This window comes from Lycorma delicatula, chromosome 2, assembly GCF_047948215.1.
Source record: "Lycorma delicatula isolate Av1 chromosome 2, ASM4794821v1, whole genome shotgun sequence".
Classification (NCBI taxonomy): domain Eukaryota; kingdom Metazoa; phylum Arthropoda; class Insecta; order Hemiptera; family Fulgoridae; genus Lycorma; species Lycorma delicatula.
The window spans coordinates 30,593,442-30,611,686 of NC_134456.1; the positions used below are offsets into that span (position 1 = coordinate 30,593,442).

At 37.1% G+C, this 18,245-nt stretch overlaps 1 protein-coding gene across 1 annotated transcript in view; it reads right to left on the minus strand.

The window, feature by feature from the left end:
• Window positions 1-3,344: 3,344 nt before the first annotated feature.
• The window catches only part of TfIIS (RNA polymerase II elongation factor), a 101,536-nt gene continuing 86,635 nt past the window's right edge, over window positions 3,345-18,245 (minus strand). Inside the window, exon 7 of the mRNA XM_075358583.1 lies at window positions 3,345-3,363. The gene's annotated coding sequence lies outside the window, so the exon portion shown is untranslated. The remainder of the gene's footprint in view (window positions 3,364-18,245) is intronic.

Here is an 18,245-nt window from a genome sequence, read left to right on the forward strand (position 1 = left end):
ATATTCTTCTATTATGATTTTTAAATTGGGTGTTGGCAATTACTAAATTACACTTCGTGCAAAATTCTATAAGTCGGTCCCCTCTTTCATTCCTTTTGCCCAGCCCGTATTCACCCACTACACTTCCTTCCCTGCCTTTTCCAATGCTTGCATTCCAATCTCCAACTATTATTAAATTTTCATCTCCTTTTACGTGTTTAATTGCTTCATCAATCTCTTCGTATACACACTCTACCTCATCATCATCATGGGCGCTTGTAGGCATATAGACGTTAACAACCGTTGTCGGTTTAGGTTTTGATTTTATCCTTATTACAATGATTCTATCGCTATGCATTTTGAAATACTCCACTCTCCTCCCTATCTTCTTGTTCATCACGAAACCTACTCCTGCCTGCCCATTATTTGACGCTGAGTTAATTACTCTAAAATCACCTGACCAAAAGTCGCCTTCCTCTTCCCACCGAACCTCACTAATTCCTACTATATCCACATTTGTCCTACCCATTTCCCTTTTTAAATTTTCTAGCCTACCAACCTTTTTCAAGCTTCTAACATTCCACGCTCCGACTCGTAGAATGTTATTTTTTAATTTTCTGGTGACCCCTTCCTTAGTAGTCCCCACCCGGAGATCCGAACGGGGGACTATTTTACCTCCGGAATATTTTACCAAGGAAGGCGCCTCCATTATTTCTATGTGAAAATGCAGAGAGCCACATTTTCTTGGAAAAAAAGCAGCTGTAGTTTTCCATTGCTTTCAGCTGCGCAGTACTCAGAGGACTGAGTGATGTTGATACGGCCGTTGAAGTCGTCCTGACTCACGCCCCTAACAACTACTGAAAGAGCTGCTGCCCTCTTTCAGGAATCATTCCTTAGTCTGGCTCTCAACAGATACCTCTCCGATATGGTTGCACCTTCGGTCCAGCTACTCTGTATCCCTGAGCACTCAAGCCCCCTCACCAACGGCAAGGTCTCATGATTCATAGAGGAGGGGGGGGGGGTGATCACCCACATTGAAATAAAGAAAAGCTTTATACCAACATATATCTTTTTTTTAATATTTTTTTGTTGCCGATGAAGGGGGAATACCAGTTATATACGCCCCAGAAGGAGTAGTGTTGGACTCACAGCAAGTTCCGCAAGATGTTATTAAAAGAGCATATGTGTTCCTGTGTCCTACCAACTAAACCTAACCACCTCACCAACTCCCACACCCCAGGACCTGACCCACAATAAAGCATTACTCAGCCCCGGGAGGTGCCTTTGAGATAGGGGGATCAGGAGTCCCCGTGCTTCATTGCCAACCTCCACCCATGCAAGCGCAAACAAAGGACAGCTCCACAGGAGGCTGTCCATCCCCCTTCACTCTCTGGTCTCAGTCTTCATCTCTTTTGTGTCTAGAGGCCTTTACAAAGGCTGTTCCTGGAAATCCAATCCTGATCTTCCTACTTGGCAAAAATCGCCATCAGCTATGTTTGGCCTGAACCCCAAATCCTATACTCTTCCTCCTTGGTTTTGAGTATTTCCATCACCATCCTCACCGCTATGGACCATTCACGCTGTCCCCGCAACATAAACTCTGTAACGTTTGCAGAGGTCAATCCTACAAGATTGGCTCTTCTCCTTGCTTCGTTCCACCTAGGACAATCAAACACAGTGCACTCCAGGGTATCTTCAGAGGCACAATATATACATACTGATAACTCTCTCCTACGAAATCGATGTCTGTTATAAGTAAAAAATCAACACCACAATCAATGACCAACTTCCACACTAAATCGCGAGTGGCCGTGTTTCTATTGACATTAATTTGCAGGGCCTTCATTTTCGGCATCCTCGGAAGTCCCTGGCCTCCATTCTATGTCAAGATTCTCTGCAGACTGCACACCTTTTCTGCTCTTTACAATCTATTCTCATGTGGCCTTGGGCACCTCAATTAAAGCAGCACCTTCTTTGATTTGGTGCTCTCTGGGTGCAGAGAGCACCCTCTCAACATCTAAAACACTTAGTGTCGGGCTTTTGCTGCTTTACCCGACACGACTGACCAACCAACAAGAAGTTGTTTAACTGCAGTCAGCTTATTGACTTTATTAGGGGGCAGCATAACAGTGGCACTTTGAGTGTCACCGTGTGCAGGTCTTAATGAAGTTATCTTAGCCAAAGTAGTACCATTAAGGGGCTTACTAATCGCAGCCAAGACCTCCTCCCTTGTGACCTCTGCATCGAGATCTTTAACGTGTACTGCAGTTAGTCTAAATGCAGTTTTATCAGCCACCATAGCAGTTGGCACAACTGTCATTATTTGTTCCTTAAGAGTTTGAGGTGTTGTAGAACCCTCTTTAAGCTGAACCTCCAGGTCATCACCCCTGCCCTGCCGTACCGACAAGATGTCCCTGGCCAAGTCCTCACCGATGGATGTTTTAACCTTCTGAAAGCGGTGGGCATAAGAGGCACCCTGTTATCTCACCACCAAAGTAGATGTTTTAGGACCTTCCCTCTGACTAGGTTGCCCTCTAGATTACCAGGTTCAATAGCAACATAAAGTTTAAAGTCAGAATCTGCCTCCTAGCCCAGAACTCTAGGGTCTTTCGCACCGTATTGTCCAAGTTACCAATAGTGGAGAAAACCAACTGGTGTTTCTCCACGCCTAGTATTCTTCTAAGACCTAAACGAATACTGTCGACAATTTTGACTCCCTTCGCTTCTTCTACCCACCAATACATAACGACAGTCCTCATTTTCAGTCAGACGTTTGATCTCATCAATGACTAAAATCGAAGAAATATTCCTTGCTACCAAACCAGGAGTGCGAGTCCACCTTTGTTTAGCTTAATTCTGGTATTGCGGGCCACAGTACAAACATGCCTTGCAAAGCACTTGTTTTATCAGCGAGTGTATTCAAAATGTATACATTAGCCTTCGAATCATCGTCACAAGGGAAGCCAATCTTTCCAGATCTACCATCTTCGGTAATTCTCTTGAAGACCTAGGTTGGTCTTAGTGGTTTGAGTATATTTATCCTCAAAACCTGGCTTCTTACTAAATTCATCAAAATCCTCTGCCACATCTCTGGCCTGGAACAAAATCCTCTGGGCCGCCTCTGTAACTTCACTCATAGAGCTGAGGAGAATTTTACAAAGTTCAACCAGTTCTTTAACCTCCCTAAAAGGAATACCTATTTCAGGAATACCGCCCCTATCGGAATCACTGCTAGGCTCACTTCCTTTTTCTTGACGCCTCCCCATCACCACCCGCAACCTCCATCGCTTGAGGTGTCAACAGTCCAAACAGGTAGCGGGACGCTTTCTTCTTAGGACCATGCTTAGAAGCCGGTTTAGTTGCATCCGGTTTTATAGGCATCGTCTAAAAATAAGAAATAAACTTTAAAAATAAAGCTATTATGACAATACACAGTAATAGATAATGCACCAGAAAAAAATAAAAATAAATAAATTCAGGTCCATTAAGAAATAGCTTTAAAAGTAAAGCTATTATAACAGTACTATCAATTATAGATAACGCACCACTAAAATAATTAAAATTAAAAATAAAATTATCTTCCTCTTGATAAGATAACTAATTGGCCACCTGCATTAACATAAAATGCTAGCGCAAGCAAAAATAAACCTTCTGGCAATTGAAAGTATTATTTAACAAAATAAAACATAAAAAACAATGAAAAAACCGCACAACCTACACCGAATAAAGTTTGGTGCACACCTAACAGTATAGGCTAACACAGCCCAAACCTGAAAAATTCATTAACTCCAAGAAAAATCTACTGATTCACGGAGCCAATAGAAGACATCCGAACTTTCTGATCTCAAGCAGACTCTACCAACATAAGTCTGGAAACACTTAGTTTACCGGCTATCCACTATTTTATTTTAACATAAAAATTTATTTCTCAGGTATGTTTAATCATATTGAGCTAAAATTTTGTATACTGCTAGGAAACCTTGAGGTTTATTTATGCAAAAATATTGAATCTGATCTGGCTCAAATTATTTCAAAATGGCGGCCATGTAAACCTTTTAATTGTTAATATCTTTGCAACTGCTGGTTTATTAACAAAGAAGATTACACATTTTTTAAATCCGTACATAAATAAATTATGGCAAAAATTCTTTAAGTTAGTCACTCTCACAGTAAAACTTATACTAAATTCTAGCAGTATACAAAATTTCAGCTTGATATGATTAACCGTTCCTGAGAAATAAATTTTTATGTTAAAAATACAGAATGGAGTGAATAGCTAGTAAAATTAGCATTTCTGCATTTGTTGCCATAAAGATTTTTCTTTATTTTGATGTGGTTGACCATCCCCTGAATTTTTGAAATTGTTTTTATAAACATGCGCGCGCATGTGTGCATATTTTTTGGTACCTAGATAACATGTTGTCCAGTGTGTTATAGTTAATAATAATTACTAATAAAAACTACTATAAACATAACAAATTAATAGCAAGCCTAAATGTAAACTTACCAGTTTTAGTACTTACTAGTTTTTTGTACAATTTACTAATTTGCATTAAAATCCTTTTTGTCTAAATTAAAGTATATTTTGTACATTTAAAAAAAATATCTATAAGACTATTATATGAGTATGTATGCTAAATGACAAAAACATTGGTTGTTCACCCAAAAAACAAAACTATTTTCAGGCACACATGTCTTACGTTAGGTTTATTAAAGAAAATGATGAGGAGTTTGTATGTCAACACACACAGCCTGTTGAAATGTAGATGATATTTAGCCCTGTAAGTGACACAACTATTACTCAAGGGATTGGCTGTTTAATGAATATAAAATCTTAGTGTTAAAGAGTTGACTAATGTGGTGCACACCTCAGATGCTTTATGTGCATCAAATAACATAATAAATTTAAAGAAGACATAATTTAAAATAAATCAAAATTAAATCATAAGAAATTATATTAAAAAATTGTTCAAAATTATTTCTAAAACAAAATAAATGGAAAAAACTTAATTTTTTCATTTTTATTGACTTTTTTATTTATAACAATCAAAAAATGTGAATTCATTCAATTAAAAAAAAATCATAATGTTAATAAAAAAAATAACATCCTAAAGAAATATAAAATGAGTATATTTTCAGTGTCAGTCTTCATAATGGGCAGAAAAATAAATGATTTAAATAAAAAATGGTCAGTTGCATTAAAAAAAAAAAATCATATTTTTCGTGAAGTAGTTATTTAATTCACTGATATTTTGAAAAAAATTCAATTTTTATTTAGAAAACTACAGAAGATAGTGTATATTACAAAAGATGTTTGATTTCTTTAGAAATCAAGAATTGAAGTTATGTATTAAGTTTATTATCATTTTTGATTTCATTTCAAATATTAATTTATCTTGAAATATTTTTTTATGAAGATTATGGTGTGGTGATAGTGTTGTGAAAGAACAAGAGTAGTGTTTAGGCTGAAAAACAAATGACATGTTGAATTAACAAGAAATGGATTACTGATGATGTTATATATTACTTACTTGTAGGGAAAGATAAGTCATAATGCCACTCAGCTTAGAGAATTTTAAAATTGTTGAAACGAATAACTATATGAAGGTGAACAGGTTTTTTTTATTGGAACTAGATATATACATATGACTGATGTACAGACCACAAGTGGCTGATTTATCTAGTGATTTAACAATAGCTTGAAATTTATGAAATCCTCCAGATTGTACATATCTTCGAATATGGTTGTAGTATCCTCTGGTAAGTCTGTACTATTAATATATAAAGGAATTTAGTATTTAGGTAAGGAGGAGAATCTCAACCACTTTCTGGTATGTAATGAATCATTTAAACTGATTTGTTACACATAATACTTGATTAACTAGACTTGCTTGAAAAATTACTTATTTAACTGGAAATAGCTTGCTGTTTTCAGCACAGTCAAAATTAATAATGAATAACTATTTGTCTTTATGCCTTGTTATTCATTGCTTATTGAGCATACATAATGTAATAATGTTTAAGTTTGTCTTTAATTAAATCCTATTCAACTGAGATATTTAACCCCATGATAACTATTCAGAAAGCAGTCTTCTTTTAATAAGTCAACATTTTGGGGTTATAGATATTTTTGCATTTTAAGTAAATCTTTACATAGGTTATATATTTAAAATCATAACCAACAACTTTAGTTAATAATCTGGAAAAAGGAATGCAGTGAACATTGGGTTTAAGAAAAATTGTATTTAAAAAAAAATATATAATAGGTATAATTTTGAATTTACAAATTTTTAAGTTTTGGATTTTCATTAGGAACTGTTCAGAATGAAATCATAATGATAAATGATACAACTGAATGGTTGTGATTTGATGTAAGAAACAAATCAGTATCTAAAATGGGATAACTATTTATTATCAATAGTTATAAGTACCTCATGCTAAATAAGCAGTAAAGAGGTTTCCTACTACCTTTGATAAATTTAACATAACTGTTTTGCATTAGTGTGTAAGGGAAACAAAACTGAACCCATAGAGCAATACCTTCAATCTGCTCACAATTGAGATTGACTGTTTAAACATCATTACTTTTAAAGAAAGCAACTCTTACTAGCTGCTTATAATAAATTGGATGTCTTGCTGCAACTTGGCTGTAAATGTAAATCAATAAATTAATGTATCTATATTTTAAGAAAACATTTAATATTTTATACATACTTCAACTTAATTGCCTATATAAACTAACCTAAATAATCAATTTTCAAATGATTGTCCTTTTCCAAGTATTACTGTTTTTCCCCTTGGGGAAAAATTATTTCCTGATGTGAGAGGTGTGGCTGGGACTACACCGCTGTTTACCCATGCTGAACTGGAGGTGACAATCACAAGAATACCGTCGGCCAGAGTGCCTAACCCATATCTGCCTAATACGGTTGTCAGAGTGGCAGCTTGGGCCGAGCCAGAGTAATTTTTAGAGACATACAATGTCTGTCTTGAAAAGGCAGTTTTTCCTGGCAGATGGAAGTGTCAGCGGCTGGTACTAGTTTCTAAACTGGGGAGGGATTTGGCACTTCCCTCCTTGTATCGGCTGCTGGCGATGATCGATGTGCTAGCGAAGGTGCTGGAACGTATGCTTCAGCAAAAAATAGTTGGTGTACTGGAAGAGCAGGGCAGGCTCTCTGCGAATCAGTATGGATTTCGCAGGGGTAAGTCCGCCCTCGATGCCATAGCTGCTGTCTGCGACTTGGCAGGAGAGCCTTGAGGAGAGGTGATGGTAGGATCTCTGTCCTAGTCATCCTGAACATATGGAACACGTTTAATTGCATCTGCGACTCAGCAATAATGGGAGCACTGGAGGACCTATGTGTCCCTTCTTACCTTTGATGGATAGTGCAAAATTACCTCATCGGACGTCGGATGATCTTTAAACTGCATGATGGGTATGTTGAGAAGAATCTCGATAGAGGGGTGCTGCACGGGTCAGTCCTTGGACCGACTCTCTGGAACATGACTTATAATAGAATGTTTCAGGTTGTTCTCCCACAATCGATTACATTATTTGGCTACACTGATGTTACATTGCTAGCGGAGGTGGAAACAAGTATGAGGCTGTAGGCAAGATAACTGAGTTGTATACAAGAATTAGCGAGTGGATGGCTGGGGTAGAACTGGAGTTGGCTCCTGAAAAGACTATTGATCTCTGCTGCCAGGAACGCAACTTTATGTCTGATCCTTGATGGCAGAAAAATTGTGTCCCAGGTGGCCATAAAATACTTTGGAATCTGGGTTGACTCCAGACTAAGGTTTAGTACTCATGTACTCTGGGCTTGTGAGAAGGAGGAGAAAACAAGGAGGCTTATTGCTAGCCTACTCCCGAATACAAGAGGGCCCACCCAAGACAAAGGAGGAAACTGCTTACGGGTTTGGTCTATTCAGCTCTGCTATATGGTGCTAAGTTATGGGTAAGTGGTATGACAGATTTCTGTCTTGACTGCAGTGTGGGTGTGTATCGCATGGGTGTCATGGATGTCAGAAGCTTTGTCTCGTTTGCTGTATGATTCTTGTGCGATGTTGTTGTCAGTGTTTGTTTTTCCAGTGATATTGTTTGTGTGGTGTGACATCCTGTTCGTTTATTACGACTGTGTGTGCAGGTGAGTCCCTTCTGATGAAATGCATTTATAAGCAGCACATGTATAGGGTGGTAGGCAGGGGTGGAGGTTTAGTCGGTAGTGTGCAGATATACATACATCCTGGTTAAATTGGCAAAACCTGTTAGCAAACCCGACACTGCCTAAACGCTTGTAAATGTCCATTAAACGTCCTCCACCTCTTTAAAAAAACAAAGTATTACTGTTTTAATCAGTAATGGCTATTTCAAAAATAGGAAAAGCCTTATGTCCACTTTCATGGGATGAGTAAGAAACTGTTTGTATTGACTTAAAGCAACTAAATAATATATATATATAATACAGAGAGAGAGAGAGAGAGAGAGAGAGAGAGGGAGGTTTTTAATAATGAAGTGTGAATTAAACATATCTGTATGGATTTCACTAACATCTCCCAAAAATAGTGACCATTGTCTAATTAAGGTTATGGCTTGCTATTTAAAACTGACCATGCATAAATCCTATTTATGCCTTTTTGGAGCTCAGCAGATTTTTGTAATGCTTCAATTTCCCACAAACCTGAAAAGTGAAAGGAATACTTTCTTGAGGTCAAAATAAATAGTTGACCTTCCTTCCTACATTCAGTTCACAGGACCAGTAAAAGATAACATGTCATTAAGATTTACTGCTGCAACCTTCTGGCCATAAACCCATGTTAGCATTGATCTATAATTCTACATAAAACCTTTTAAACTATAAATAGTTTTTCAAATATCTACATAACCACATTTACTACTACCATGGCTTTAAATCTTTATGTCTGCAGTTATCCTAAAGCTAGGAATCATGTGCAAAGAAGTGGGCATTTGATTGTTACACTGTCTTAGATTTAGATAATTTGTAATATCTATCACATCTGCGGCTATTTTCCTTGATTAATACAGTGAATTGAGGTAAATTATGAGTGAATTCTAAACAATTTTTGTTTAATTAAAATCAACCATCATTACTACCAGACCTCTACAGGGGATATTGTATATTCCAGTCAACATTATTTTCCAAAATATCTAGGTAGGTGTTTAGGCAAAATTTATTATTTGTCAACAATAAGTTCTTACCAATTTTGTATCTGATCTTAGACCAAACACATTCAGTGTTCCAAAAAGAATGCACATTCTGAATACATTTAGAATTCCAAAATTCTTATTTTGCAACTCCAGTATATTTTTTGGTGTTCAGATTCCAGCTCTAACAGAAAGCAATGAACTACCATCACAATTCTTGCCAGTTTCAATCTCTCTATCCTTTCTACACCATACAACCACTTGGAAGGTGTTCACATGTAATTAAATAAAAAATAAAAGTAATTTCAATTGGATTTAATGAAGACCATTTTGTGTGTTTTCAAAAAGATGAGGACTCCCTCTCTTAATTATTTAAACAAAGAACACCTCTATGCTATCAGAAAAAAGACTATTTTAGTAAGGAAATACTAATACTCCTTTGACCAAACTTCAAGGGCAATGACTTCATGAGAATTTTCACTAGGGACAAAAACATGAAAACAATTGTATCCATTATCTTGAAAATTAATTTTTTGCAGTTAATGGTAATAATGGTAATTATTTGCATAAGTATTTATGAAATGTTTAACTTGTTTGGAAATAATAAGTTTAACCAGTTCTTATCATAATTTAAACATATGCAATCCTATGTTTATTTTATATTTAACATATGCTTTTTTCCTTGCTATGAACTGCTTTATTGTTTGCATTACTAGAAATTCAAGCACCAGGTACATAGCCTTTATTCATGCTTATATTTATACTTCTATTTGTTTGTTTATTGACTAAAGTTTTCCACTATGAATTTAGAGCTTCCCAATCATCCACTAAAACTTATTCACATATTTTGATCTCACTAACATGAGACTCATTCAAAATAGGTGAATTGTTATGCTCTGGTACAATAAGGTTATCATTTTCAGTTGCCATCATAATTTTATCAATGATTATTACATTTAGACCATTTTTAACATAACATACATCATTACATTACATTACAAACATGTTTTCTCCAAATCATCTTAGTCATTTACAGAAATTGCAGTTTTTGTGTTTGTGTAAACTGAACAATCCTTAGCCGAGTGATTTACAACTCCACAATAGAAATCTTGAGTTATCATTTATGTCATTTGAACATAATTTACTTATCAAATAATATATATATATATATATGTGTGTGTGTGTGTGTGTGTGTGTGTGTGTCTGAAATGGAATTAATTTGTCTCCTAATATATATATCCTAATATATATTTCAATATATTTGCAGAAGTTTAATTATTTTGTTTGAATATATCTTTTGAGTCTCTGAATTATTACCATAACATCATTCTTAAATATTGGAGAAATTACAAATAAAAATTACTTCTTTAATAGTTTGTAGTAAAGAGATTTTTCACTCTCCAGTTGTTTTATTGAGGGAAATTTAATCTTGCCATAAATTCAGATGATTTGGGTTTTAAATGATGAAACAAAAGTTCTTTAATTTCTTTTAAACTTTTCTTGGCAAGTGTAACTTTTGTTTTTATTTTTGAGGGCGAAAAACACTTTGCATTATGACTGCCTGTAATACAATATTATAACCAAAAGAACTAAATCTAAGCTATAAACTGAAATATTAAAAAACTAATAACAGATAAAATACCACTAAAAACATAGTTAAAATTAATATCACAGTCAGAATCTTAACAATAAGACGCAAAAATAAAAATTTAAACAAACTAATAGAATTTAACAAAGTCTGAGAGGACTGTAAGGGTATCAGATAGTTTTTTTTTTTTTTTTTTTTTTAGGGCGAAAAACGGTTGAACGTTATCATCGCCCGGAAAATAAATAAATAGATAAATAAATAAAAATAATTAAAAATAATTTAAGGTTTTTAGATAAAATTAAAACTTAATACTACTATCACAGAAACAAATTTTACACGGAATGGGTGTAAAAGGCCCATTCTCGGATAACAAAACACTAATATGTAACTTAAAACTCTGTTAAAAACTATCACATTAAAAATAAATAAAACTTAAAACTATGTTAAAAACTATCACATTAAAAATAAATAAAACTTAAAACTAAAAAAGGAGATAAAACTTAAAACTAATATCACAAAAATCTTATAACTAATATCACAGACGAATTTAAAAAACAAACAAAAAAAACAAAAAAAATCCGATAGGGAGTGTAAAAGGCTCCCTACTCGGATAACAAAAACAATACATAGGACAATACATACAATTACGAAAGAATACATACTTATTAAATTTTTTGCATTAACCCTATACTACGTAAAAATATAAACATGCGGTTTAAAACCTCCTTATCGTCACGCAAGATACCACGGATGTTACTAGGAATTTTAAATTTACGACGCAATGCCGCATAACATATGCAGTCCACGAGTATGTGGCGCACAGTCACGCGGCAGTTGCATCTTGCGCATAGAGGTGGTTGTCCTCTTGTAAAGAGGTACTCGTGTGTGACTCTCGTGTGTCCTATCCGCAATCGACAGAGAACTACTTCCTCACGCCGGGGTTTTCTGTATGAGGAGTTCCATGGTAACACAGAATCTTTAATGTGACGGAGTTTATTATCAACGGTAGCTGTCCAATCACCTTGCCACCTTGTTCTTAATAATTGTTTTACATAGTTAATGAAATCAGAAGTAGCAACTCGGGTGGTGAAAGGAGGCTGGTTACATGCTTCTTTGGCAGCGGAATCTGCATGTTCATTACCTGGAATCCCTACGTGGCTAGGGACCCAGCAAAAACTTAATTCTGTGTTACGATTATTCAACTCAGCGATTGCGTTGTAAATTTCAATGACGATAGAATGTTTGGAATAAAAGTTTTTTAAGGCTTGGAGAGCACTGCACGAGTCACTGCAAATAAGAATTTTTCTATATTTAGGGTTAATGATGTTTAGAGCCTTATTTATAGCTTATAGTTCAGCGGTAAACACACTCGTAATACCGGGTAGACCAAACATATAAGTTCTCTCATTAACAACAAATGCACATCCAACTGTATCATTTTGTTTCGATCCATCAGTGTATACAACCGCGTCTGGTTTCATCTTGGAGAGAACACACTGAAACATTTGCTGAAAGACAATAGATGGTGTTGATTGTTTATTGTATGTGGTAAGGTCAAAATTAAAATTTATAAGGCTTATTCTCCACGGAGGATATGAGCAAGGATATATAGGAAAGAATGACGGTTTGTTAACATTTATATGCTGCAGCAGACGCCAGGTACGGATACCTACCGGTGCAGTACGACGTGGATGGTCCTCATACTTTCTTAGATTAGGATTTCCAAAGACCGACTCAAGAGCCGGGTGATTCGGTTGTCCTCTGAGACGAGCAAAATACGATAATAAAAGCTGGTCTCGTCTATCCCAAAGTGATGGTTCACCACAGTCTACCAGTAAGCTTGCGACAGGACTAGATCTAAACGCGCCTGTGGCAAGCCGAAGGAAAGCATGATGTACACTATCCAGCATTTTAAGCACGGTTTGACGAGCTGATGAGTAGGCCACACAACCGTAATCTAAACGGGAGCGAACAAAGGAATAGTAAAAACGTATCATACATGATCTATCGGCTCCCCAGTTGGTGTTAGTAAGGACTCGCATCATATCTAGAATTTTGGAACATTTTGTTTTCAATTCTTTTAAATGTTTGACCCATGTAAGACGGCTATCAAAAATTAAACCTAAAAACTTAACGTAATTAGAGATAGTAATAGTCTCACCGTTCAGAAAAATTTGCGGAATAGAAGGGTTTCGTAGCCGAGAAAAAACTACACATTTTGTTTTTTCGGATGAAAATGTGAAACCAGTAATCCTGGACCAAGCTTCAAGGTGATATATAGTGTTCTGCAGTAGTCTCTCTGCTGTAGGTGCCGAACGGCTTGCAATGTAGATAGCAAAGTCGTCAGCAAATAGAGAGCATGAGACAGGAGCCTGAACACATTTGGTAATATCATTTATGGCTACAGAAAATAAGGTGGCACTTAATACACTACCTTGGGGCACTCCATTCTCCAAGATGACACTATCTGAGAGCGAATCATCCACACGAACACGAGCCGTTCGGTGATTTAAGAATCCCCGGATAAAAGCAAGCATATTGCCCTTGATTCCCCATTTTTGGAGAGTGTTAAGAATACCACGTCGCCAGGCTGTGTCATACGCCTTTTTTATATCAAAGAAGATAGCGACGAGGTGTTGCCGATTGAGGAAAGCGTTTTGTATGGCTGTTTCTAGTGACACTAAATGGTCAATGGAAGATCGTCCTTGTCGAAAACCACACTGTTCTGGAGATAGAAAGCCATGTTTCTCCAAGTACCATGTAAGTCTGCGGTTTACCATTCTCTCCATTATTTTACACAACACGCTTGTTAATGATATAGGGCGATAGCTTGAGGGGTTCGTCTGGTCTTTACCAGGTTTTAGTACTGGTATAATAAATGCTTCTGACCATCTGGGTGGGAAGACTTGTTCGGAGAATAAACCGTTGAAAATATTCAAAAGTTGTTGTAGTGCCGAATTAGGAAGGTGTGAAAGCATGGAAAGGCGAATGTTGTCCGGTCCAGGGGAAGTGTCCCGTGAATTTTTAAGTGCATGTAACAATTCTTTAAATACGAATGGAGTGTTTAATTCACCAACCGAATCACCAATGTTTAACGACAACACCTCCATTTGTATCTTGTACCGTTGAAAATCGTTATTATATGATGAGGTGAGAGACACCGAGCGGAAAGATTTTGCTAGACTATTTGCCACTTCCGAGGATGATGAAAGGAGTTCTCCTTCATCAATAAGACCAAGAATAGATTGTTTCGGTGATCCGAAGATTGCACGAATTTTCTTCCATACAGTAGACGTGGAAGTAGTGCGTGAGATAGTACTCACGTATTTCGTCCATGAATTCCTCTTAGCGTCCAAGAATACTCGACGGCACACCGCTCTAGCCCTGCGGTATAAATTTAGATGTTCTGTTGTGGGCCTACGATTAAATTTACGTAGTGCCTGCCGTCGATTCCTAATAGCATTTTTGCATTCATCGTTCCACCATGGAACGAAAGGACGTCTAGGATTACCCGATGTTTGTGGGATATATCTGTTGGCATTCTTAAGTATCATGGACGTAAAAGAAGAATATTGGTCGAGGATGTTCGCTCCATCGTCATACTGAGATTGGAATGCTTTACAGTATACGTTCCAATCTGCCTTTTCAACAATCCATCTCCGTGGCATTCTTTTAATCTCGCAGTCTACACCGAAACTAATAATAATTGGTCTATGATCACTGCCGTGATAGTCATCACAAATCGACCAATTAAAATGAGGGAGTACATTCGGTGAGCATATGGAAAGATCAAGGTTAGATACAGCACCAGTTGATAAGGACATAAATGTGTGTGATCCATTATTCAGTAGGCAAAGGTCAAAATCTTGTCTCAATCTGTTTATCATATTTCCTCGAGTGGAGCAGAAGGTTGAGCCCCAGGAAATATGATGGGCATTGAAGTCTCCTACTATTAACGATGGAGATGGTATTTGTGTAAGGAGATTTGAGACATCTAAAGCACTGAACACAGTGTTCGGTGAGAGATACAGATTGCAGATATGCAATTTGAAGGGAATAGTGACCTTTACTGCAATAGCAGGAATGACAGTGGTTAGTTGAATTCTTGTAGCTGACACCCCATTCTTCATGAAAATCGCTACTCCACCACTCTCCCTACTGTCTACTAGGCAGTCGTATCTCTCGCAGAAGTATCCTCTAAGTGTAATTCGGTCATGTTGTAGAAGGTGAGTTTCCTGGAAACACATGATTAGTGGATCATGTGTGTGCGCCAGTACTCTAATATCTTCAATGCGGGACCGAATACCTCTAACATTCCACTGAATAATGTTCATAAGTGTAAAAAACAAATAAAAAAATAAATTTCGGAAACTATATAAAAATTAGTTGTACGTGATTCGGTTTTTCTTTTTTGAATTTTTTATTTTAAAGAACTCCGATGCCCTAGGGTCGGGTGGTACTTCAACCATATCCTCCAGTATATGAGGTGATGGTGGAGGAGATTTATTTGAATGGGATGCTGTAGTTGACATCCCAGAAGAGATAGTTATGTGGGTTCCCTTTATGGGGAGCTTATTAGGTGGCTTACTGCCAGCTGTGATAGTCACTATTCGTGGCGGTACGACTTTGGGAATAGGAACTTTCGTATGTATCATACTGTTTGATTCACTAGCTGCGACGGAGGACTTTTTATTCATTTTTGTCAGCTCTGAGATAGTGGCTGTAAGTGAAGCTACTTGATCAGATAGCATCTGAACAAGTTTTTTAAGCTCATTGCAGGATCCGCACTGCTGATTATTAGCATTTGTAGGAATTTGTTTAGTTGTAGCGGTGGCAAAAGATACGTCTGGTTTAACCAGGTTCCGTGAGTTGTTTATCTTTTTATATTCTCTACGTGCAGCCGGAAAAGATAGTTTTTGCTCCGTACAGATTTTGAGAATTGCCTTTTCTTCTTTAAAAGTTGGGCAATCTCGGGAGCGGGCTGTATGTGGACCACTGCAGTTTGCACATTTTTCACTTTCTTTGCAGTTAGTGTCGTTGTGACCTTCTTTACCACATCGAGCACAGATCTCAGTTTTCGTGCAAGATGTTGTAGTATGACCAAAACCTTGGCATCTGAAACATCGCCGTGGGTTGGGTATGAATGGTCGTACCCGAACCGAGAGGTAACCCACTTTAATCTTTTCTGGTGGAACAGGGAGATTGAATGTTAATATAAGAGACGGTGTCGGTTCTTCTGTTCCGTTCTGCCGTCTCATTATACGTTTCACCTCAACAACATCTTGGTGGCAAAGCTCATCGACTATTTCCGAGATATCTATATCCAGAAGGTCTCTACAAAAAATTACACCCCGGCTCGTATTTAACGTTTTGTGGCTTTCAGCACTTATATTTATACCACCCATATTACGGAGACGTAAGATTGATCGACTCTGTTCGTCGTTGAATGTTTCAACCAGAATCGATCCGTCGCGTAATTTCCTGATGTTCTTTGGGGAGCCACTTGCACCTGTTAGAGTTTTATTTATAAGGAAAGGTGAAACCTTTTGGAGGGAGCCACCTTCCTGACTATTTCGGAGAACAATGAATCGAATATTTTTAGTGTTCAAGTCTAAAGATTTGTAGTTCTCTTCCATAGGACATTTATCCTCGTCAGACAAAGCTGACCGAGGTCTCTTCGCAAGACATAATTTGGAGGTTTTTTCAGATGGACCACCAACCATCATTGTGTTTATTGTTGGAACTGAAATTTTGGTCCCACGAGTACCGGCGAAAAATGGACCACTCCAGCAGAGCGCACGCGTACTGGAGCTAGAGCTAAGTACAACTGGGTTCGCCCTGGTGCCCAGAGGACATCGTTCAAGACTCACTACGTAGATCCATTCACCCATCGGCACGATTTGTTCCCACCTTGGGTTACGGTTGCGTTTCGTAAGATGTCGCAACACCACCGAGTGTTAATGTAAGAAATATCAGTGTAGGATGTTGTTGTGTAATTGTGTAAGTGTGTATGTTGTAATTTATGTAGTGTTCTTGGTGTAGTATATGTGTATAATGTAAAGTGTTCTGCAGCTCACTGTATAGTGGGAAGAATAGCTGCAGAGGCTAGGCCCGTGGGGACGCCAACCCCCAAAGTCTTAAAGAATAAGACTCCCCGTCGGGGAAGGGTATCAGATAGTTACCCTTACAGATAGATAGGTATCGGATATCAGATAGATTAAAGAACTAACATAAAAACCATAACAATTATAAGAAAAAAAACATTAAAAAATATTCAACACAGAAACAAAATATATACATGAATAAACAAAAATGTTTATTATTAAATGAAAAGTTGAAAACGGTGTGTCAAAATTTAAAAGGTGTAGTAAATGCTGGTTACAAACACCCATAGGTGTATACATCATTGATAGTCCTCATACTTCGAAAATAAGGATTCGCAAGGACTGCTTTAAAAACCAGGTGATTTGGTTGTCCTTTAAGACGGGCAGAGTAAGATGCTAGAAGCTGGTTCAGTCTATCCCAAGCTGATGACTCACCAGAGTCAACAACCATGCTTGTGATAGGGCTTGATGTAAAGGCACCTGTAGCAAAATGAAGGAAAAAACATGTGTACAGCATGCAGCATTTTAAGCGTGTTATGATGCACTGAAGAGTAGGAAACATAAACATAATCTAAATGGGAAGGAGCTAAGGAATAATAAAAATGCAACAAATATTACACTGATCAGCTTACCAATTGGTATTGTAAAGAACTCGCAGCATATTTAGAAGTTTGGAACATTTTGGTTTTAATTGTTTGATGTGTTTGACCCATGTAAGATGGCTATAAAAAAATAAACCTAAAAACTTAAAATCAGGAAAGATAGCAATCAGCTCTCCATTGAGAAAATCTTGCAGAATTAAAAGTGTCCCAGAGCCAAGAAAGGACTACTCATCTTGTTTTCTCAGCTGAAAAGGTGAAGCCGGTAACCTTGGACCAAGCTTCAAGGTGAGATATAGTGTTATGTAGTAGTCTCTCTGCTGTGACTGTTGATCAGGACATAATATATATAGCAACATCAACAAATAAAGAACATGAAATAGGTGGTTGTACACACTTAGTAATACTATTGATGACTATAGCAAACAAGATGACAATTAATATATTTCTTTGAAGCACTCCATTTTCCAACCTTACCTGAAAAAGAATCTTCAACACAAAAACGGAAAGTTTGGTAATTTAATAAATCCCTAATAAAAGCAAGCATATTGCTCTTGACTATCCATTCTTTAAAAGTGTTTAGAGTACTATATCGCCAGACCGTGTCGTAAGCCATCCTGATATCAAAGAAGATAGCAACAAGGCGCTGGCGGAGTAGGAAAGAATTTTGAATAGCTGTGTGTGTGTGTGTATGTTGTGAAAGGGTTGGTGGGTGTGTGAATGTTGTGAAAGGGTGTGTGTGTGTGTGTGTGAATGCTGTGAAAGGGGATGTGTGTGTGTGTATGTTGTGAAAAGGGATATGTAGGTGT